We start from the raw sequence: 24,293 nt of genomic DNA on the forward strand, positions 1-24,293 counted from the left end.
TAATCGATTTTTCTCAGTCTCAGCTGCTTTTTTTCCGAGTTCCCAGTTATTTCAAATGCACTGAAGTAGGAAGTCGGAGATTTCCCAGTTCTCATTTCCGAGTTCTCAGTTATTTTGAACGCGGCATGTGTCTCGCGTTGCCATACCTTCAAAATCACGTAGTTTTTCGACGAGGCTACTAGCTAGTAAACAGCCAAACAAACTAGACTAGAAACAATGTATTATGAGTCTGATTTATTTCATAATCACAACAGGAAAATGAAAATCTTCTGACCTGCTTATTTTAGGATGTTATTCAGACAATCAACAACTATTATTGAGACGTTTCTAAGGCCAGGATTTAATCCGATCGAGCTTTGTCGCCTATCCGCATTCAAGATAAACGCTGCATACTGTATGTCGGCTCAATTGGAAATTATTATTTTAAATGTCAAGCGCATTATAACGCGGATTTCCAGCCAGAGGGATGTGTAAGAGAGAATAATGACCTAACACCAAGTTTACAAATGAAACTAACCAAAAAAAATCAGCTGTCAAGTTAAATTGTGAAATAATCACGGTTTTGGTATCAATACACCTTTTTGTTTTACCTCAAACCACTTCATTATGACCCCACCCACGTCATTGCCTACACCACATTAAAGATTACAGTCCAGCTGTGTTCCGTCCTTTGGCTGGGTTCTATAATGTAATAACTCCCTAAAATATACTCCCCTTTAGCTCAGACCTCCCTTTAGGTCAGACCTCTCTGCCCTGCCCATTCCCTTGAAATAACTGTGGTTTGATTCAAAACACACTGTGGACTTCATGATAAAACCATAGCCAACCAACAGTTGGGCCTCCGCCACACAATAAAATGTTTACCATATCCTTTGGACTATTTCAAGAACATTTTGTGCCCATGTTGCATGTCTCCATTACACCACCATGCAATATCACAATCTTTCCCACATTGAAAAGATGAAAAACGGAAAGAGCTCGTCTTCCGGACTGTTGGAAAATCTTTGGACATTTTCTGTGCTCAGAGCATTCTGCTCAGCAGGGGGGGTGTTCTTCCTCACATGGAATCATGGAAAGGAAGAGGCTATACCTGGCTTTAATTTCAGCTGTCCGCCAGTATCAGGACACAGTTCATATAGCACACCATAATATGCACTGCAGTAGGGTGCTGGCTCCAAGGAAAGTACCTAGGATTTCTTTGTTTAGAACAGTTGTGTTTACCATCGTTTACCAGCAGCAACCTTTCAGGTCAACTTTCATTGAGTCCTAACTGCTGTATAGGCCTACATTGTGGTTTGTTATGTACATCTGTAGTTTCAATGAGCAATACTAATGTTAACCTAGCAGAACATCCAACACAAATCTTTCGATAAACACTCACCCTGTTTAAGTGATTACTAGCCAACAAAAACAATATAGCCTAATGTAGGCCTACTTGCAAAGCAAAAATACAGTAGGCCTACACTACATTATGTAGGCTACTGTATACACAAAGAAAATTATAACAAGCCATTTGAATAAATTACATAACATAGAACCAATAAAGTCTCACTCAACGACAAAGGCTGTGCGTGTGACCAAACATGATTATTACCTATTCATATACAGTAGAGTGTACATTACAACAGTGGTTCCCAAACTGTGGGGCGCAGGGGGACCTCAGTCCGGCTTTAAACTTACTCTTGAACGTTGTAATAGTAGAATGCACAAGGTGTCATTTTGAAATTGGGTAGTTCATTATCAGTTCCTCTTGTCATGTCAGTCATTGGATCTTAGAGAGCTGTTCATAACCTGTCAGAAATGTCCAGATCAACGAGCCCATGTCAGGTAACGTTTTATTTTTTTAATTTTTTTAGCCCATAGATATTGTGGTAATTTTTTAGTCACTCAAATACCACATGAATATACATTAGACATGGAAAACTGTATAAAATTGCATGAAAATTTGCTGTAAAACTGCTAAATGTTCTTTGCACCCCATAAAAAAATGTTTAGAGTTACAGAAAATAAGCTTTCAACCTGCTAAATTCTCTCCATCAACAAGGGGTGTGAACAGTTTGTGTCATGAACAGTGCTGTGCGCAGGGGGTGGGGGCGTGGGATGTTCGCCAATGCTGGAAGGGGGGCGAGTGAAACATTTTGGGAACCACTGCATTACGGGGCTAGTTAGCTCAGTGTGAATAAACGGCTTTATGGTTGAAGTGCAGAGCCTATAGCCCCATTAAACCTCATGAGTGGCTAGGATTATCACACTAAAGCCTGGTGTATCAGTATCCAGCCATGCCTGTGGTGGTCATCTGCCTGGTCAGCCCAGGCCATCCGAGTCCAGTGAGGATGCCCCCTTTGAAATAACAAGAGGCTGGCTGGTGGCCACTGCGGCCCTGGACTGCAGGGAAACCACATCAAAGGGCACAGTAACAGGATGAAGCTGTAATCAAAGCATACTGGTCCCAGCACTGATCACCCACAGTTCAAACTGACGGGCTCCGCCAAAAATGAAAGAGAAAAAAAAGAAGGAGAGAGACATTTCTAAACACTTCCAGGAATGGACCTGGAGTAAGACAGTTGTAGGAACGGGTTTTCTGTTTCATGTTCCCTGTTATAATTTGGAGCACCAATGGAAATGTGATACGGTTTTGCAATAGCCTACTCTATTGGAGCTTGTACTTCCTAAATGCAAGGGTCGAAGCAATATTGAAAGTACTAGGGTGACTAGTACTAGTAAAATACTGTAGGACAACTGAAGGATCCCTTACAAAAGATACACGTTCAGGTTTGCACAGATGCAGAATACATTTAGGCCTACGCTTAAACAAAATGCAGCACAAATGCCCAAAGTAAAGAGCCAAAGCCGCTCCCTCTTGCACATTCCAAGGACATAAACTTCAAACAGCTGAGAGGAAAAAAACATGCAGTGCACAAAGGTTTCCTGCTATAAATTAAACACGATCCAACTCGTTTTGATTTGGAAGCACATTTACGGTGACCTAATAGGCAATCGTGAAAGCTGAAATCAGGCAGGAACCATCCGTCAGATGATGTTACAACCCCATTGTGCATTGCAGTTACCCCTGCATGTGGTAATGGGGGGGGTAGTATCACTCTCATCTTGCAGCATTGCTGACATTGCTCTGTGGCTTCTGTGAGTCTAAGTTTCGGAAACCCAGGGAAACCAAATAGCTCTGACACCCCCAGAGTGAGGATGGACATCTCCCACCCGATTAACACTCCCCAAGTCCGCAGGGATGGCCAGGACTTACTGGCAGAGTTAGACAAGGCCTAAAGAGAACACTCTAGGTTGGGCCTAAATCTGTACGGTTATTAAAGTACACTAGACTTTATACACACTAACTGAGGCTTCACCTCTCCCTATGACCACAGACAGTTAGAAGAATAGCCTTTGTGCTGAATTATCCTCATTGTCTAGCTGGAGATTCAAGGGACCAAAGAACAAGTGCAAGGAGTTGCTGGAGTAGCAGGAGAAAGTGCAACCACAACCAGCTACATGCTGTAGCCATGTGACCTGCTTCATGTCCCAGAAGAGAAGATAAACATGAAAATAGGCTAGAGAAACCTTGAAATTAAAGAGATACCGGGGTGGTGTAGCTGGATGGCCGTAATGCTAATCTACATTCCTCTTATAGGTGTTGATGGGCAGCTTGGAGGTGTAAATGAGATCACAAGCACCTGTTCTATACTCACTTTGACAGACTGATAGAAGAGTGACATTTTTGTAATTTGCTGATAAATGGTTTGTCCTTTCCTTTCAAGTCCTCTAAGGATGGAATAGGCCTATTATCGGGATGATCAAGAACGCACTTATTTTTGGTCACAATGAATTGCTAGGCCATATCTTTGACAATCCCAGAACACACACCAAAAAAAAGAGAAAACTAGATGTGTATGTTTCAGAAGACAAGGGGAAAGGATTCTTAGAACCCAATTAACAGAGGGTTGTTCTTCAGCCTTGTTCCAGCCTTGGACTGGGAAGTAACCTCCCACCCCACCAGTACCACCCTCACAAAGCCCTTTGGCACAAAAGCAGGCTCTGCCCTCTAATTACAGTTGTTTTTACAAAGGATTTCACATGGTGTCAGGGCTTTGGACTGGACCTTTGTCCTCCTTTCACATAGAGCGGCAGTGCACCCTCGGCTTTCTCTCTCTCTCTCTCTCTCTCTCCACCTCTATCCCTTTTCTCCCTCTTCTCCTCAAGTGCAGGGATTTTTCTGCCATTGTAATTCTTGGGAGGGCCACCTAAGCGTTGTGTAAAAAAAAACTATTATAATAATATTCAGCTAGACAGTCAGGGAGAATTGAAAACTCCCAAAACAATCAATTTAGCAGTATCCATTTTGATATTATGTTTGAGCAAAACAGCATTATCCTTGGCAAAAATGCATAGAATTCCAGGAAACTAGCTTTAAATTAAAAATTAAAAATCTCAGCTCTATGGTAGAATATGGACATTAGAGGTTTAGAAAGCCAAGGCTTAAAAACAAAGGTTTCTGTGTATGCCAATGAATCAAGTTTTATATTAAGTCTGCAAGATAGATCCCTGCAATATCTCGTTGAAGATCTTGATAACTTTTCCGTACTCCCTGGACTAAAACCTAATTATGATAAGTGTACAATATTACATATTGGATCTTTAAAAAACTTTTACATTACCCTGCAGTTTACCTATAAAATGGGCTGATGGTGAAGTAGACATACTTGGTATTCATATCACAAAATATATAAATAAGCTCTCCACAATGAATTTCAATAGAAAACTTGTAAAAATAGACAAGATCCTGCAACCATGGAGAGGTAAATACCTGTCTATTTATGGAAGAATTGCCCTGATTAACTCCTTAGTCATATCTCAGTTTACTCACTTACTTATGGCGCTGCCTACTCCCGATGATTCGTTTTTCAAATCATATGAGCAAAAAATATTTTGATTTATCTGGGATGCTAAAGCAGACAAAATAAAACGTGCCTATCTGTATAATGAATATGAATTGGGTGGGTTGAGATGATTAAATATAAAAGCACTAAACCTCTCTCTAAAAGCTTCACTTATTCAAAAGTTTTACTTGAACCCTAAATGGTTCCCAAGTAGATTACTAAGAAAAGCTCATCCATTGTGCAGATTGCCATGTCTCATTAAAAATGATACTTTTTTAAAAGTGTCTCTCTTTTCAAACAAGCATTGCAGAGCTGGCTACAATTCCACCCTGAAAAGATAGAACAAATATTACAGCAAATATTATGGCTGAACTCAAATGTGCTGGTTGATAAAATACCTGTATTTATGGGAAATATGTTAGAAAAGGGTATTTTGTTCTTAAAATATATTGTAAATTGGAATGGTAGAGTTATGTCCTTCATGGAGTTATCAGAATTGTATGGGAAGGTCTGCTGAATCCAAGAGTACAACCAATTGATTACAGAATTACCCCAAAAATGTATGAGGCAGGTGGCAGCGGGAGGAGGTAGGGAACTGGTCTGTCTGCCCAATATAAAGGATTCAAAAAATTGCATAAATAGGAAAGTATACCAGTTTAATTTGAGGACCAGGATGTTGACAACTGTGCCATACAGATTGCAAAATAGTTGGGAAGAGATTTTTGATGTACTGATTCCATAGTACAGGGTGTATGAGATGATATATAAAACAACGCAAGACTTCGTGCTTTTAAGCTAACATTATTATGTAGAATTCTTGCCACCAACAAAACGTTGAATATTTGGGGCATAAAATCATTGAAGCTCTGCAAATTTTGTTGTGAGGATACAGAATCAATAGACAATTTATTTTTGGTATTGCCCTCACGTAGCCTGTTTCTGGTCTCAGGAATGGCTGAAAATGCATAACATTGATCTAAAATTGACCCTATAAATAGTACTGTTAGGAGATCTGGAGAGACCGGGTCAGTCAATTACTAATATACTAATACTCTTAGTAAAAGTATTTATCTTCAACTCACAATCTGTGGATTCTACTCGATTAGATAGATTGAAATTGTACGTTAACCATCACAGCATAGTTGAAAGATACAGTGGGGCAAAAAAGTATTTAGTCAGCCACCAATTGTGCAAGTTCTCCCACTTAAAAAGATGAGAGAGGCCTGTAATTTTCATCATAGGTACACTTCAACTATGACAGACAAAATGAGAAAAAAAAAATCCAGAAAATCACATTGTAGGATTTTTAATGAATTTATTTGCAAATTATGGTGGAAAATAAGTATTTGGTCAATAACAAAAGTTTATCTCAATCTCTTGGTTGTTGGTGCATTGGGGGTTCTTGGGGGTGGGGAATGGAATTAATTGTATTTTTTATTTAATTTTTTTCTTCTTGTGAGGGGGACTGTGGGAGGGGTCTCGAATGATTGATGGACAGGTATTGGGGAACTGTGGGGGGGATCTTGGGGGATTCGGTTTCACCTTTTTTGGCCTGGTGGGAGATCTGTCAACGTGCCCTTGAGCAGGGCATTGACCTTGGATGATTCTGTGTGTTGCTCTGAATGGGAGTCTGTTGGATGACTGGTATGGTGTCATATATACTGCAAGTATATTGTATGTTTCAGATATTCAATCAAATAAAAAAATACATTTAAAAAATATAAAAACCAAAAAGAATATGTAGAATCGCAGGAAATTAGCTACAAAACGGCAACATTTTCTCTCAGCTACATGGCAAAATGTGTAGAATTGCAGGAAATTAGATTTAAAACTGAAAACAATACATCTCAGCTCCGTGGAGAAATTTGTAGTATTGCAGAAAATTGGCTTAAAATGCAAACGCTCATTGCCACGCCCACCACCTAAGCACCTTTTTGATCCATAAAAACACGTTTCGTGCCAGAAGAGACACTGTGGTATAGTTCCTCCTCTGGTCAGTGACAGTTTCAATCCCTGTCTAGTCTTTCAGAGAAGGGGCTCTCAGAGCACTAACAAACTGAGGCTGGCACTACAGACACTAGAGGAGAGTGACAGTGGAAGGAAAGAGTAGTTGTTTGACCTTGGGCTTGCTGAGATGCTAACGAAGGGCTGAGACAGACTGGGCAGTCCAGCCGAGCCGACGGGGAAGGAAAAGGAGGAGGCTGTTGTTGGCCTGTGGGGGTAATGGAAAGAGACTCTTTGAGGAGCCCAAATTTAGCGTTTGTTCATCAGGTCGGCTGAGCCTTTGATGAATTGCCCAAACACAGCCAAAGCTTTCCAGAGTCAAACTTCCCCCTAGCCCCTGCTCTACAAACACAGGACAGGGCAGCTCCTCTCCTCTCCGGCCTCTGATGGGAAGGAAGGGGGGTGGGGGGATGTCTGTCAAACTCCAGCCTCCGATGGCTACCTTTTGGGACGGGGATGTCAAATTTCTCTGGGACCCTCTGATTCCACGGTTGGTATGTCACACAGTGCCGGACAGAGAGAGGAAAAATCATGACGCTACATTTTCTGTGGCAAAACAGTCTAGGTGTGAGATCACACACCACTGACATAATACTGTCATTCAGAAATACTGGGAGAGCACAAAATGAATGGAATTATGGATAATAAACACATTATCCAAAAATAATCATGTAAAAAAAGTTGCTTTAGGAGAGGAGACATGAACAGGAACCTCTCCCAACTCTCACCGACATGCATTCTTCAACGTCACCACCTGACTTATTTCAGTGGGGTTTTCAACACAGGCTTTACAAAGGCAATGCTGGACGTGGGTCCAACGTACTGCGACACAAACCTCTTGGTTCCTGTCCCTCTCACCATTGTGAGACGTGTCCAAGAACTCTTGGCAGGCATGGCATCAGCCCGGTCTCTGTGCCAACATAAATGGAATGACTTCATCCTGTGTCATCTCACTCAGCGGCCCAAGGACAAGCAGACTTTCTGACGGGGTTGGGGTGAATTCGCCCCACTAATGAGACTCTGGTTTGGGAGGGCTAGAGTGTGTGTGTATGTGTATTAGCCTTACTAATGGGTCTCTCTCTTTTTAGGAGGGTTGGGGCAGAGTTGGCATTTGGACTCTGTCATGCTCCCTACGGAGGGGGTAAACCACTGAGACGGGGCCTCTGCAGCTGCTCCTCCAGAACAGAAAAAAAAACGGAAAAGTGATGACATTTTAACACAATAAGATTTTCACATCTCTCTTCCTTTCCCACCTCATTCTCTTTTTGGTTTTTACACGGTAAGTGCAGGCCCAGTTATTAGATCTGTTCACAGCTAAGTAATACTACTCTATACACCTCAAGACCAGTACAGAACAGTGCATTAACCTTTCTCAGAATGACTGAGTAATGGCATTCAGCTAGCTATTGGCAGCTAACCAGCTATACGTTGTTATGAGGGTTTAGTAAAGAATGTCAGCCAATGTAAAAAGCTGGACTTGGACTGGTGTAATGTACGGGCACTCTAAGACAGTTCTGTGCACTTTATGATTGGTTAAAAGGCACAAGAGGTTATTTACCATTCTTGCTAAAATAAGCAATTTCAGGGCTCCCGAGTGGCACAGCGGTCTAAGGCGCAGCATCTCAGTGCAACAGTCCCTGGTTCGAATCCAGGCTGTATCACATTCAGCTGTGATTGGGAGTCCCAAAGGGCGGCGCACAATTGGCCCAGCGTCGTCCGGGTTTGGCCGTCATTGTAAATAAGAATTTGTTCTTAAGTGACTAGTTAAATAAAGGTTAAATAAAATAAAATAAAAATACACATCTTATTAAGTGGTTCCAAATAAAAATCACTTCAGCCCTGTAGGCCCAACACTTCTCTCTCTTTAAGGCGTATCCCTGCCATATGTAGAGAATGGCTAGGGATGCAAGTTGGATGGAGCAAACCTTTCAAATTCTTCCCCTTACAATCTTAAGACCAAACAACAAAATGACAGTAGAAAAGTTAGGCCCATCGAGTTCTCCTGTACCAGACTGGATAGATTGTGAGTTCTCAGAGTGATTTCTGTGGTGAGGGGTGCATTTATCAATGTAAGGCAAAATGTGTGTGTGTGTGTGTGTGTGTGTGTGTGTGTATCAGGTGTGCAGGTGCTGGGTGTCGCGCTGAGTACCAGCAGAGGGAGAGAGACATGGGAACGCAGCACTGACACCAGTGGGCCACATGATAAATGTGCACTTTGACAAATGTAGACTGTAAATACTCACATGTGTGTACTCCTGTCTGTCACATTCACATGTGGCCCTGATACTGCGGGTGTGGAGGATGGGGTGTGTGTGTCTTTTCACTGTGATAGAAGAGGTGCACTGGGGGAAGGGGGACAGTGTGGGGAAAGGGGGGGCTAATCTCAAAGTCCCTATCCGTAAAGTAAAAACAAATAATACTAAAAGAATCACTCACAAAGAATGGCTGTGGAACTTTCTGACAGCCGATCCACTTAACACATTTGAAACGTTGCTGCCCCGGGCCCCAAAACCAATAACAAATCGTACATCAAAAGGACACTGATACTGTACCAGGAGCCGAGGAGAAAGAGGCTTGAGAGCTACAGGTGTCTCCTCACAACTCCCTGTGTTTGTATAGAATGCCCCGGCCCATCCATCCACCCACTTCACAGCATCAGGGTACGGAGCAGACATGGACATATGAGGGTATGTTTGTGTATGTATATGCATACTTATAGGGGTGAAGGTCTGTTTGTCATTTTCATTTTACATGAGAAAACAAGCTGTTATTATTATTAAAAGGGTGGATACAGCTTTTTGGCGTCTCCACCAACAATATAGAATATCTTCAAAATTAAAACTGGAAAGCCGTCCAGTTCCTAGTCAGACCTGACTTTATTAGCTGTTATGTGCATAAATATTTATAAACAGTGAAATATGACAGTAAAATGGATGGAGCAGGAAAAACTCCTCGCCCAGAGAAAATTATGGGGCCCTACTACAGAACCTGGATTAAACTCCTGACCATTAAAAGAAGTGGGGAAAATTATAGTGACAGGATTATTGAATTACATCATGCTTTGGGTCAACATGCCTCCACCGAAAGGCATTGGAAATGCCTTTTTTCCTTTCATAAACGCATATGCAATACCCCCCGGGTTTGTGTCACATGTACGTACACACTCACACACACACCAAGGCTACACATCCATAATCAAGCAGGGAGAGTGTTAAGGGACAAGTGAATGAGAGTGGCTCATAAACCATTGGCTGGCTGGCAGGCACAGCCGTGGACATGCACCCACTTAGCTCCATACTCAGCCCATTAGTCTGCTAGAGCAGCATGACCAACAACACAGCTTTAACTGGACTAATTACAACACACCAATTAAAAACCCTACACAGAGACAGATTGCCAGCCTGTTATTATCCATATTCATCCTGTCTGTTCGTTTCCCTTTGAATTGTTGATTCCTACTCATGCTTATGAATTCTAACAAAGAAATTGCTTGTTTGGAGAGGAGTGTTGGAGGATTCTAGCCAGTGATGACTGGTCTTTGTCCTATGTTCCATGATGCAATCCATCATTAACAACCTAACATTAACGTTCAGTGATGCAATTATATACACTGAGTATACAAACATTAAGAACACCTGCTCTTTCCACAACATAGACTGACCAGGTGTATCCAGGTGAAAGCTATGATCTCTTATTGATGTCACTTGTTAAATCCACTTCAATCAGTGTAATCGGAATGGAGGAGACAGTTTAAAGAAGGCTTTTTAAGCCTTGAGAAATGGATTATGTATGAGTGCCATTCAGAGGGTGAATGGGCAAGACAAAAGATTGAACGGGGTTATGGTGGTAGGTGCCAGGCGCCCTGGTTTGTGTCAAGAACTACAACGCTGCAGGGTTTTTCATGCTCAACAGATTCCCTGTGTGTATCAAGAATGGTCCACCACCCAAAGGACATCCAGCCAACTTAACACAACTGTGGGAAGCTTTGCAGTCAACATGGGCCAGCATCCCTGTGGGGGTGGGGTGGGGGGTGTTCTTAATTGTTGCTAGAGTTTCTTTTTACTGCCATCTACACCATGGCAAAATGTCCCTTCTACTTTCCCCTCACTCTGTGTCAGTGGTAGAAGTAAGCTGTCCCAGTGTTGAGAGGCTCAGTGACCCTGGACTGGGCTTTCTCTACCTCTCTCTGCTGTGGCAGCCAGTGAGCGCTAAGCCGTAACAGTGCCAGCCAGAATGATTCTCGGAGTGGAAACGGTTGGAATGAGGGGTCAGGCCCATTCACCCCGGCACAATGCGTTTTGTTGAAGAACTTCACACCTTTGGAGGAGTAATAATGGCAGTAAATTATGAGGATTTAGGAGTTACAGTAAATCACTGTGTTGATCTGAATTATAGGGCCCCATGCTTGCTCCCTCTCCTCCTGGCCAGGGTACAACCTTCGCACACTAAGCCCTACGCCGCCCGCAGTCTTCTGAGCTGTTCATGTCAGTCACACTGATGGCGTACGGGAGGCAAAGACCTGCTTTAAGGCCTTTCCAATGGAACCCGGCTGAAGCCTAAAGACAGCGGAACCCCCATTTTCATTGTTGGCATTAATTGTGATGTAGGCCTAGTGTACAAGGGTTTACAACTTAACAACTAATCTAACATAGGAGAGAAGGGGGGGGGGGAGAGAGAAAGGACATCCAGAGTAGAGGTCGACTGATAATTATTTTCCAACGCCGATACCGATACCGCTTATTATTATTTTTATTTTTTTTAAATGTATTTGTAATAATGACAATTACAACAATACTGAATGACCACTTATTTTAACTTCATATAATACATCAATAAAATCAATTTAGCCTCAAATAAATAATGAAACATGTTCAATTTGGTTTAAATAATGCAAAAACAAAGTGTTGGAGAAGAAAGTAAAAGTGCAATATGTGCCATGTAAAAAAGCTAACGTTTAAGTTCCTTGCTCAGAACATGAGAACATATGAAAGCTGGTGGTTCCTTTCAGTCTTCAATATTCCCAAGTAAGAAGTTTTTGGTTGTAGTTATTATAGGAATTATAGGACTATTTCTCTCTATACGATTTGTATTTCATATACCTTTGACTATTGGATGTTCTTATAGGCACTTTAGTATTGCCAGTGTAACAGTATAGCTTCCGTCCCTCACCTCGCCCCTACCTGGACTCGAACCAGGAACACATCGACAACAGCCACCCTCGAAGTAGCGTTACCCATCGCTCCACAAGTCTCAGAGCGAGTGACGTTTGACACGCTATTAGCGCGCACCCCGCTAACTAGCTAGCTATTTCACATCGGTTACACCAGCCAAATCTCGAGAGTTGATAGGCTTGAAGTCATAAACAGCTCAATGCTTGAAGCACAGGGACGAGCTGCTGGCAAAAACGCACTAAAGTGCTGTTTGAATGAATGCTTACGAGCCTGCTGGTGCCTACCATCGCTCAGTCAGACTGCTCTATCAAATCATAGACTTAATTATAACATAATAACACACAGAAATACGAGCCTTAGGTCATGAATATGGTCAAATCCGGAAACTATCATCTCGAAAACAAGACATTTATTCGTTCAGTGAAATACGGAACTGTTCCGTATTTTATCCAACGGGTGGCATCCATAAGTATAAATATTCCTGTTACATTGCACAACCTTCAATGTTATGTCATAATTAAGTGAAATTCTGGCAAATTAGGCGGCCCAAACGGTTGCATATACCCTGACTCTGCGTGCAATGAACGCAAAAGAAGTGACACAATTTCACCTGGTTAAAATTGCCTGCTAACCTGGATTTCTTTTAGCAAAATATGCAGGTTTAAAAATATATACTTCTGTGTATTGATTTTAAGAACGGCATTGATGTTTATGGTTAGGTACAGTCGTGCAACGATTGTGCTTTTTTCCGCAAATGCGCTTTTGTTAAATCATCCCCCTTTGGCAAAGTTGGCTGTCTTTGTTAGGAAGAAATAGTCTTCACAGAGTTCCCAACAAGGTTAAAAAATATATACAGGTTAAAAAATATATACTTGTGTATTGATTTTAAGAAAGGCATTGGTGTTTATGGTTAGGTACACATTGGAGCAAGACAGTCCTTTTTCGCGAATACGCACCGCATCGATTATATGCAACGCAGGACACGCTAGATAAACAAGTAATATCAACCATGTGTGGTTAACTAGGGATTATGATTGATTGATTGTTTTTTATAAGATAAGTTTAATGCTAGCTAGCAACTTACCTTGGCTTCTTACTGCATTCGCGTAACAGGCAGTCTCCTCATGGAGTGCAATGTAATCAGGTGGTTAGAGCGTTGGACTAGTTAACTGTAAGGTTGCAAGATTGAATCCCCGAGCTGACAAGGTAAAAATCTGTCATTCTGCCCCTGAACAAGGCAGTTAACCCACCGTTCCTAGGCAGTCATTGAAAATAAGAATGTGTTCTTAACTGACTTGCCTAGTTAAATAAAGGATAAATAAAGCTATATAAAAAAATGTCCAAAAATACAGATTTCCGATTGTTATGAAAACGTGAAATAGGCCGTAATTAATCGGCCATTCCGATTAATCGGTCGACCTCTAATCCAGAGTGTGTCTAAAGGAAGGCTGGTAACTTTACTTTTTAAAAAGATAAATACAAACACAAACAGAGACACACACACAGAGAGACACACAATTGTGTCAGTGTTAGAATGTCAAAGAGGGGGGTAAAAGAACAGAAGAAAGAAAGATGTGCCATAATGGAGTTCTCCAAACAGAGCAGAGAGAGCGCTGACAGAAAGGATGTCTGATCGCTCAAACAGTGTGAAAGATCTTAAATATATATTTAGACAGAAAGTCCCCTTAGTGGCTGCTGTGGGTTCTGGTGAAAACCTCGCCCTATAAATGAGACTTCTGCTTGAGAGATTCCTTTCCCCCAAAAAACCCTCCTCCAGAAATAGCCAACTTGTCCCCCCCTCTGCCATGAGTTCTGGTGAAAGTCTCATTCTCTCTCTGGGCCAGCCATTGTTGTGCAGCCTGCTAAATATTTACTTTTCCCAGCTTTCAGAGAGGAGGATGAGAAGGTCCCTTTGTACTGGAGGGGTCAGAGACACAGAGCTGGTCCTTCCTGGCACCCAACACCAGAACCAGGCATCCTCTAACTTCAATTACCCCATTAAAACCAGAGGCACAGGCTCTCTGACAGACAGACAGAGAGAGACAGACAGACAGAGAGAGACAGAGAGAGACAGACACAGAGAGAGAGCGAGAGAGAGGGGAACCCCTTTCAGAGTTGTTTATATGGGACCACCAGCAGAACTGCCAACACAATAGACCAAAGATGAGACAAAACAACAGCCAAAATGAATTATAGGGAAGAGTGCTGCCCTAGCTATGAATAGCCTACATCTGCCCTTTGATGAAACCTCTAGGAAGGCAAGGAACCCAATAAGGGAAAAGAAAACTCCAATCAGAGTGACCGACCGGGAGTTTCAGAGTTCGGGCATCCGTTACTGAACAAATATACTCACTACACCGCCTATGCTGGAGTCAGCGGTGAGGTGTCCAACACAGATGGGATCACTGCCAGAAATAAGCTGTGACTGAGCATTAGGTGAAAAATCTCCTGCTAGGGTTGAATCATTCATGAAGCGGGTTGTATGCTTTGTGGGTTTGAACATGTCAAAGCAGAGAGGAGCAGCTCTGGCAGCATGTTGTGGGCCATCTGGTATCTAGACTATCAGTTTACCTCAGGGCTCCATTTGTCCGAAACATCCAAGGCCCTTCATGAAGGTCACACATGACTCAATTTACTCAAAGTCATCTTGCCGACTACCAATTGGCAACTATCTCATACTTTCTCAATACATTCATCAACAAGCGCATTGAGATAGTTGCCAATTGTGTATCAAAATCAACAGATAATCAAAACTTTAAGCAGCCTAGTATATCTTCCTTCCAAGCTGCCACAAATGGGCACAAACAAACTGCTCAAAAGTTCCAGTGTTTCCCCTTGGAGTTCACTGTTTTAAAGCAAATTCTCTGCAATTCTACACATTTTGCAAAGGATTATGTTGGATTGTTATGCTATCTGAGTGAATCAAACACTATAACAAAATCATGACATTTTGGGAATTTACAGATTCTCCTTGACTGTCTAGTTTCTATTTTGGTGATTGTTAGTTCTCAAAGATTATCTTATAAAAAAAAAATATAGGCTCCCTTCACTTTTTACATAGTTTACATCTGGTTTAGTCATTTAAGTTTACACTGAAAACGTTTTACCATCACAGAAATTATTATCATAAAATAAAATATAAAATAAAAAATACATAGAAAAAAACAACATTTTTTTTGAGTGGCGGCAGCGATTTAGCAGTGGCGGCAGCGATTTAGTAGTGGCGGCCCGCCGCTGTTAATTGAATATAAGGAAAACACTGAGCTCGTTACGAAAAAGATACTTCAGCGCTGGCATCAAAAGTGCTTGAGGGCCCAGTACTGTAGATAAAGATTTCAACCCCTTCATAAACTAATAAACCAGGGTATTACCTGAGGCCTTAGATGATGGAGCAGTTTACAATGCTAAATGATCAAAGCTTCTCCTCGCTGTGACTGCGGCCGTGCCAGAATGTTGCACTTTATAATCAGTGCCTTTCTTCGCAGTCAGACGAGACGGTCAACACAGCTGCTAGGTTCCCTCGCAGGCAGCAGCCATATTTTTACTTAGCTAGCTGCACTGCAACCCCCACCTACGTACACCCCCCCACCTCCAACCCCTTAACCCCCATTCCCTCCAGCTTTGTCTTGGGTACATAAGTGGGCCTTATTAAGAGCAGAATCATTGCAGCTGTGCAGGAAAGGTGTAGAGCATGCAGCTTTGCTCTGAATCAACACCAGACTCTGACATTTTCAAAACAGGCACACATAGCAGACCCAGCTGTTCCATTCTGCTCCTCTCCACCTTTCATACACGCACAGATATTGGACCGCAACACGTAACACTGGCACGCACACAAAAACATACAGACCCACCTGTTTACTCGTCTGATAGACTTTTATGAATCAAAGCGACAGTCAAAGAGAAGGAAAGTGGTCAGTCTGGTCTTCAACATGAACTTGGGAAACCCTCTCGCAAAATGTAACCGTTGTGGGCTTTTTGACATGGCTCTGGAGGTGGTTCAGTGGTTCAGCAGGGCTGCCTGCATGAGCTGCAGGTAAACATGTTCACCTTGTGCTTCTCACTGACCCAGTTGTAGCAAGAGCAGGAAAAAAAAAAAAAAAACTTTGTTTGACTTTTACTGACAGCTTGTCTGGGCACGCCAGACAGAGAGGAATGGGAAAGGGGGGAGAGGGTACAATGGAAAGCAGAGTGTATTCACTGTGAAAAACATACTCAGTGTCTGATTACATTAAAGTTGGAATCGTTATTATCCAACAGCTCTTTGAAGACAAAGTACTGGTAACTATTAGTTAACGCAAGTCTGTTTATTTTAACTAATGGATTGGTCACTTTTAAAAGTAACTGAAATGTCAAGAAAGAAAATACTGCGTTATGTACTTGATTCTGAGGATTTAGACCTATATCTGGTTTTATCAGTTAGACATGCATAGTGTTGCAACGGCAAATGTTTTGCTTCATGTATAAGAGGAAAGAGAAAGATGTAGTAAAATACCTTACCAGGGGAAAGATATTGTCCAACCCAGTGATGTTGTTCATGAATTCAGATTGGAAAGAGCTTCACAATGGGTAAGCTGTAAGAGAGACAAAAAGACCAAATTAACCCCCACAGAACAGTTTTTTCTTCCGTTGGGAAATGTGAGGGTCTCTAAGCAAAACTTAATGGAAGTTTCACTCTGGCAATCTCATCATGATGGAGTAACTGGCTCTCGATGGTGATATACTGTACTTCTTCCTTTTTAAACTTGATGGCACAGCATGTTTTATGGCTCCCCAAACAAAGCCAACACTGAGCTGAGCCAGTGTATGCAGCAGACATTACAAAGAAGAACAACCAGTGAGCATGCATGAACTTCATCAGTCCCATATAAAATACCTTTCCAACAAACAAAAAAACATCCTACCTCGACAATTCCAAAGAATTGTGATAGAAACGTTTTAAATCGACCTCACACAGCCTACCTACTCAACAGAAAAAGAAAACTCCCAACAAAACATCCCAAAAAATACTGATTCAAAACAACTCCCAACTCGCAGGCCTGAAAAACCACCAGTGAGGAAAATCACTTTAATTGGAGGAGAAAGGGAAAGGAGAACGTGACATGTTTCCTGGGGGTTTCAAAAGAGCCTCTCCTCAGGACGCTCTCAAGCTAATAGCTGCTCCCCGCCTCAACCACCTTGACCCCCAAGAGGAGGGGTAACAGCAGTCCTGCCACTCTCGCCCCGTTAATAAGGTCACGGAGGTCACGTGAAGATTATAGACACTGGCAGCAGCAGGGCTGTGGAGCCTCTTTCAAAACAGCCTGCCCACTGGCCAGCTTTCCATCCAACCAACGCTCTACCAAGAGGGGTTTGGAGGGAGGAAGGGGGAGGAGAGGAAGCTATTCCTCCCCCTCCCTCCCTTAACGATGATGCCAACAACTATGTGCCTGGGAAAGAGAGGTCCTGGTGCCAGAGGTCCTGGTGCCACTGACTGAACAGAGGGCTATTGAAAGCCAACATGTGGTCCACATCACCAATTACCAAGGTGTGCTGAGATAGCCACAAGAAGATCAAGAGTACTGTAGCAAGTGAAGAAGGGAAATGTGGACAGATCCGTTTTCTGGGGTAAATTGGTGTACAAACTTTAGGTCACAGGGACATTACCATAATGGACATAAATGTGCATTCTTCAAGATCCTCAAATTGTTTGACATTCCTTCAATATAAATTCAAGATCTTAATGACTTGACTCATTTTCTAAACAACTTAATTCACACAGTAGACCTAACAGTTCAAAAGCTGAACTTCTCTCTGACATAGGCCTAGGTCTACATTCACCACAATTCTACATCAATTAAAGCTTCAATATGTCACTTTTTGGGGCAACCTGACCAAATTCACATAGAAAAGTTTGTTACAGATCTGTCATTCTCATTTAAAACAAGGCTATGTGCACTATTTCTATGCTTCCCATTCTCAAGTTCCGTTTTTGCGTCTTTTACAGTGGTTTAGATGGTACAATGATTCTCTACACCAGTGGTTCACAAACTTTTCATAGTCCCGTACCCCTTCAAACATTCAACCTCCAGCTGCGTACCCCTCTCTAGCACAGGGTCAGCGCACTCTCAAATGCTGTTTTTTGCCATCATTGTAAGCCTGCCACACACACACTATACGATACATGTATTAAACATAAGAAGGAGTGAGAGTTTTTGTCACAGCCCGGCTCGTGGGAAGTGACAAAGAGCTCTTATAGGACTAGGGCACAAATAATAATAATCTATCATTTTGCTCTTTATTTAACCATGTTACATATAAAACCTTGTTTTTTAATCGAAAATTGTTTTAAAAAATCACCAGAGGTTAATGAGAAGGGTGTGCTTGAAAGGATGCACAGACCTCTGTAATGTTGGTTTGTATTGGAGAGAGTCTCAGTCATAAATTATTTTCCACACACAGTCTGTGCCTTTATTTAGTGTTCATGCTAGTGAAGCCCGAGAATCCACTCTCACTTGTAAACCATGAGAAATGTCCTTGTTTTTGAAAGAAAAGCACTTTTTTGTCCATTAAAATAACATCAAATTGATCAGAAATACAGTGTAGACATTGTTAACGTTGTAAATGACTACTGTAGCTGGAAACAGCTGATTTTTGATGGAATATCTAGATAGGAGTGATGTTTGCTGATAATGGGCCTGTGTTCAAATGGCACGTTGTGTTAGCTAATCCAAGTTTTATCATTTTAAAAGGCTAATTGATAATTAGAAAACCCTTTTGCAATTATGTTATCACAGCTGAAAACCATTGTGCTGATTAAAGAAGCAATACAACTGTCCTTCTTTAGACTAGTTGAGTATCTGGAACATCAGCATTTTTGGGTTCGATTATAGGCTCAAAATGGCCAGAAACAAATAACTTTCTTCTGAAATTAGGCCTATTCCATGCGAGAAAATGCCAAGAAACTGAAGATCTTGTACAACGCTGTGTACTACTCCCTTCACAGAACAGCGCAAACAGTCTCTAAACAGAATAGAAAAAGGAGTGTGAGGCCCCGGTGCATAACTGAGCAAGAGGACAAGTATATTAGAGTGTCTAGTTTGAGAAACAGACACCTCACAAGTCCTCAACTGGCAGCTTCATTAAATAGTTCCCTTAAAACACCAGTCTTGTCTCTCAATACAAAAAAACGTGCCATACTTTGCCCCTTGATAACCAGCGCACTTCTGTATGTTGTAAAAGCGTTACATGGTCATTGCCCTTATCATTGCATAGAGCAGAAAATACAAGAGAGTTCAGGGGCCTTGCTTTAACAAAGTTAACCATTTTCACTGTAGTGTCCAAAACGTATTTCAAGTTGTCAGGCATTCCCTTGGCAGCAAGAGCCTCTCGGTGGATGCTGCAGTGTACCCAAGTCGTGTCGGGAGCAACTGCTTGCACGCTCGTTACCACTCCACAATGTCTCCCTGTCATGGCTTTTGCGCCATCAGTACAGATACCAACATGAGCAGCAGCTACGTTTGGCTACATACGAACCGTTAGTGGAATTCCCGCGAGAGATTAAGGGTTAATGTGATTGGATGTTAATTATTTGACTAGGCTACCTGTATTTGACATTGTATTGTTATTTCGCTGAACATGGTTGAGTTTCATTTTTGGCAGTGAAACGAGGCTACTCAGGTGAGAAAAAAAAACACCCAAATGTATAGCCCCGTTGGAAAACATAAATGGACTGTTTGAAAATGTGAAGATAAAAAAAATGTTTAAAAAATGTGAATCACATTTTTATTTGGTGTGCCCCCGACAGCATTGTGCGTACCCCCAGGGAATACCTGCTCTACACTATACTTGCTTGTTTTGTCACAAACTAAAATTAGGCGAACAATTCGAATTTTAGCAACTAGTAAATGGTGGAGCGATTTCTGCAAAGTGCATCTTTAAGTTGTTCAACCTGATTTTTATGGAAACCACTTCTACATTCCATGCTTTTTTCTGTCTCCCAGATATGTAGTCTGCATGTTCTATGCATGTTACTATTTACAACATAAACCATGTGGTCTATATTAGGAGGGGAAAGGAACATCATTAGCATTTGACAAGGAAAACATCTGGCTTTATTTATTACATCACAAGAAGACAAGCCAAGGTACCAACAAATGCACTAGTTTGCTGAACAATTTCTGAAGGGTAGTAAAGAGAGACAATGCTCTATGTCGGCTAAATTTTCTTTACAATTCCAGTATAGCATCAGTTGTTTCCTGCGGAAAAACTAAGTTGGTCTCTGCTGTTTTGGTACAAAAATGTGTCTGTAAGATCTTTGAGGGTAAAACACTTCCATACTAATTTAGATGAAGTCCTAGACACAGGCCCAATTAATTCACATACATCCTGCTCACAAATTATTTCCATCTCCCCCTGCCTGGTCACTGAACGGCACAGTCCCAGCATGGTGCAAGCCAATTACTTCAATGAGGCTTGGCTTGAGTCACAGTCAGCACTCATTTCCAAAGGAGTCACTCAAATTCACTGGGCAAGTTCAAAACCATGGAATCACTGAGTCCTGTGTACGAATCCTCTTCTGAGAAGTTTGATGTCATTTTAGTTTGATGTAAATGGATGTTTCGGAAAAAACGAGTGTTCTTTACATTTGAGCTCAATTCGGGGAAATTATCCTCTTGAGCTGAGCAAGAAAGCCTGTTGATTTAGACAACAAAACCATCACCCAGAGTATTTACTTTTGCGATGACAACACAAGGGGAGGAATTCGGGCAACGACTGTTTATCACAGGCTCATTTCCTTTGAGTGAAGGGCATCCTCAGACACCAGTGTGTCTCCCTTATTCCCGCGCCTCAGGGTCTGATCGGATCCTCTGGTCGTGTTTAACACAGGCATTTTGCAGATACATACCCGCACAAATCCCAGAGCCGCATTTGTCAACCATTGCCTTGGCAACAAAACCCCGGGAGGACAGAAGAATATAGAAAAATAACAAATCACCCAGTCTGCTGAAGGAGAATGAAGGTGGTTGGGGGTTCAAAACAAGTAATGACATGAGAAAACTGTTCACTTCTAAATCATAAGCGTGGTTTACATTGGAGTTTCCAATGGCATGAATAGATTCCAGAACTCTTCTTGTTTTTAGTTGGAAGACGCCGCAGTATTTGGTCTCCTCCACCACTGAGTAAAGGTAGGCCTATGCCTATATCAACTCCTGAAAGCTTTTGTGGAAAAGACGGACTACCATTGAGGAAAAAGTCATCCCCTTTTTGCTTTCAAAGATCTTTTTCCTCATTTTTGTTTTACATTTGAATAATGAGTCATAGACATTTGGATTCCTGCTGGCTTACTGTCTTATTCTATTCAACATGGTCGTCTCTCTCAATTGTATTGGATCAAAGTTCAAATGTTTTTTCTTTCAAGAAAACTCCAAAAGCCAAAGCAACCTCTGCTATAGGATCAACTATACTGAGCAAAAACCCAGGCAGGCAGCCTTACGAGAACATCTCCCAGGATCTATGCCAAGAAGCACTGCTCTTCCTCCCCTCCATTCGCTGACTTTTGCTCTGAGCATGCTATGCTGCGAATTTACATGCAAGCTAAACTCAATAAGTATAACAAAAACACATGAAAGAGCACTTAAGATGCATTTTCCTAAAGTGCTTAACAACCAAAGACAGGGGGAAAAGCAAAGCCCAGAAAGCAGATTAGCAACCGCAGCCCTTCCTGGAGAGCTGCCAAGAAACATCTCTGCGCTGCGCCTTATTTCAGCTGTTCAATTTCACGCTAGATACGTAAATTGCTTCTGAAACTCACACTGTACACCGTATGGGACTAGGTTTTAGGACAGGAAGAAATAGGATCGGATGACATGGGGCTATCAACATGGGAAATCTGCAGTGATGAAAGCACAGTGGGGAGAGGCAACACCAAAGCCAAAGTAGGCTGAGTAATCCTCTAAACAAATCAAATAATGGCAGGATGAAAAGGGGGAGTAGCGGACACCCTTTGGAGTAAAATCAGCCCTAAAACTAAATCCCCAGTATTGAATCTGTGAACTACTAAAATACCTTGAGACCAACACACACACACATACACACACACACACACACACACACACACACACACACACACACACACACACACACACACACACCTTCATTCTTTAGTGGGCGGAACAGCTATTAGCAAAGTTGCCTATGGATTATCTGTAAAGATAAAGAGATGAATAGAGTTACCAGACAAGCAAATATTGGGTCTGGGACCCATTCTTGTCTCACAATGCCTACTTGCCTATATCATTATCAGGTGACATAACATCATTTTAAGAGGAATTTTGAAGGAAGGGCATACAAATCTACATCTCTGCCAAACCCAGAGCTCTCATCAAAAAGCAAACGACTTATCAGCTTAACCGCCCCAGCCTTCATTTTTTCCGCCACGTCCAGAACAATCAACAAACCATGACACATGTACTATTAGTACCAATGTTAGGTCATGGCCTAGGTTATGTGTACTGTTCGATTAAAGTTTAATATCAAACATTTGAGTGACTGATTTACCAGTTATCCGCTCCCACAACACATACACTTAGCTATCTGTTTTTCTCACACAGCAAGGCTCCCATAAAAGGGTTCCCAAATTTCTTTGCAGTGAAATTACAAATAGGTGTCACAACGTGTTCATTGACATGGAGCGCCCTGCAGCTGTTCCTGTGCATACTGATGGTGTTTGTGTTCCCAGGAGATGCAGACAAAGCGCTTCCAGGTCGTCCTCTAACCTGCCTTCTCATTACTAAAGGTCAGGATATTTGAACACAACAATGACCTGCTGCCTCTAGGGACTCAGGGGGCTGCGAAGCTCAGCCAGAGGCAGTGTTTGACTAAAGGTTCTCAATCCAACCCATCCTTCACTGCTCACTTTCATTTACTGTGGTCGTCCATCTTAAGTTGGCCTAAGACGTCGTACCCCTGTCGCCCATTCTGTTGTGACATAAATCCTCCTCCCGTTACCCTTCTAAGGCACTTATTAGGCACTTAATGGTAAGTAATCACACATAAATTCCAAATAAGTGCCTAAGATAGATTTAGGCCGCTTGGAGGGTTTTGTCCCAGGCTGTTGTGTTCACTCAAACCAGACCAAAAGATGAGATTGGGTGGAAACTCAGGGGCACGATACATTTCCTTGGATAAGGGGGCCTAATAATGACTTCCTGGCATCCTGCATTTAAAGAAAAAACAAAACACAAAAGCACACTACACAATGCTGCGAAACAACGTTTTATCGAGGCTTCTAATACTAGGACTATACTGCAATCCGTTTTTAGGGTTATGGAGATGTAGAGTGGAAGTCAACATCTGGTTTTCGTAGTCCACGCCTCTGGCCTGACAGTCTCTCTGACTCAATCAAGGAGAGGAACCATTTGGCAACGCTCTGAGGCCCACCCCTCGTCTGCCTGTCTGTCCCATCCTCCCTACTTCTGGTCCTCTACTTCAGGATCATGTGAAAAATCCCAATTACCAGGAAACCCGAGAAGCACACGTGGTTGTACGTGAACTTGGAATATGCAAAACACCGCGGCCGTTAACAAGAGCCATGTTGAAATGTGATAGACTGCGTCAGCAGGTCGTAAAACCCTCTCAAGATCAATGTAATTATGGAAGCTTATACACAGACTTTCCGGATAAGCGGGAGGAGAGGTTTGCACGTTCTGCCAAACCCTTTAAAACCAAACAAGTGGAAGGTCTCCCCAGCTGCCTTCCATCAGCTACAATAATAGTGAGTAAAAAAGGTCCAAAACACCTGGAGGAGGGTGTCAACAAACACCCCTTATTCCAGGCCAATGTGATGCACTCCATAAATCCTTTTGATTAGCTACAGTAGCGTGGCTAGGTGCCACTTAAATCAAACCGAAAGGGGAAGTCGCTCTGACCTTGAGCTTTGGAAGTGTCATTTAAGTGATCATTACAAAAACAAAGCTGGTTCTGTTTCTAGACGGAGAGAGGGAGGGAAAGACGCAACCCTGGGGGATGAAATTCAAAGCATGGTTATGAAAATAACACCCATTGTTTGAAGCCACCATAGAAATAATGGGGAGAGACATTTTAGAATATTCTTAGATTTTTTTTCTCCAAAAATAACAGGAAGCTCATGTTTCCACACTCAAAACAACAGATATAATGAACCAGAAGGGTTTTGAATTGATTAACCAGCGATGGTGACCAGTGACCTTTGATAAGTTTCTTGTCAAAC

The 24,293-nt window shown here is 42.1% G+C and overlaps 1 protein-coding gene across 1 annotated transcript in view; it reads right to left on the reverse strand.

Moving 5' to 3' along the window:
* disp1 (dispatched homolog 1 (Drosophila)) overlaps window positions 1-24,293 on the reverse strand; it is a 71,332-nt gene that overhangs the window by 30,194 nt on the left and 16,845 nt on the right. The window contains exon 3 of the mRNA XM_024378095.2: window positions 16,565-16,638. The gene's annotated coding sequence lies outside the window, so the exon portion shown is untranslated. The remainder of the gene's footprint in view (window positions 1-16,564; window positions 16,639-24,293) is intronic.

This window comes from Oncorhynchus tshawytscha, linkage group LG18 (genome assembly GCF_018296145.1).
Source record: "Oncorhynchus tshawytscha isolate Ot180627B linkage group LG18, Otsh_v2.0, whole genome shotgun sequence".
NCBI lineage: Eukaryota > Metazoa > Chordata > Actinopteri > Salmoniformes > Salmonidae > Oncorhynchus > Oncorhynchus tshawytscha.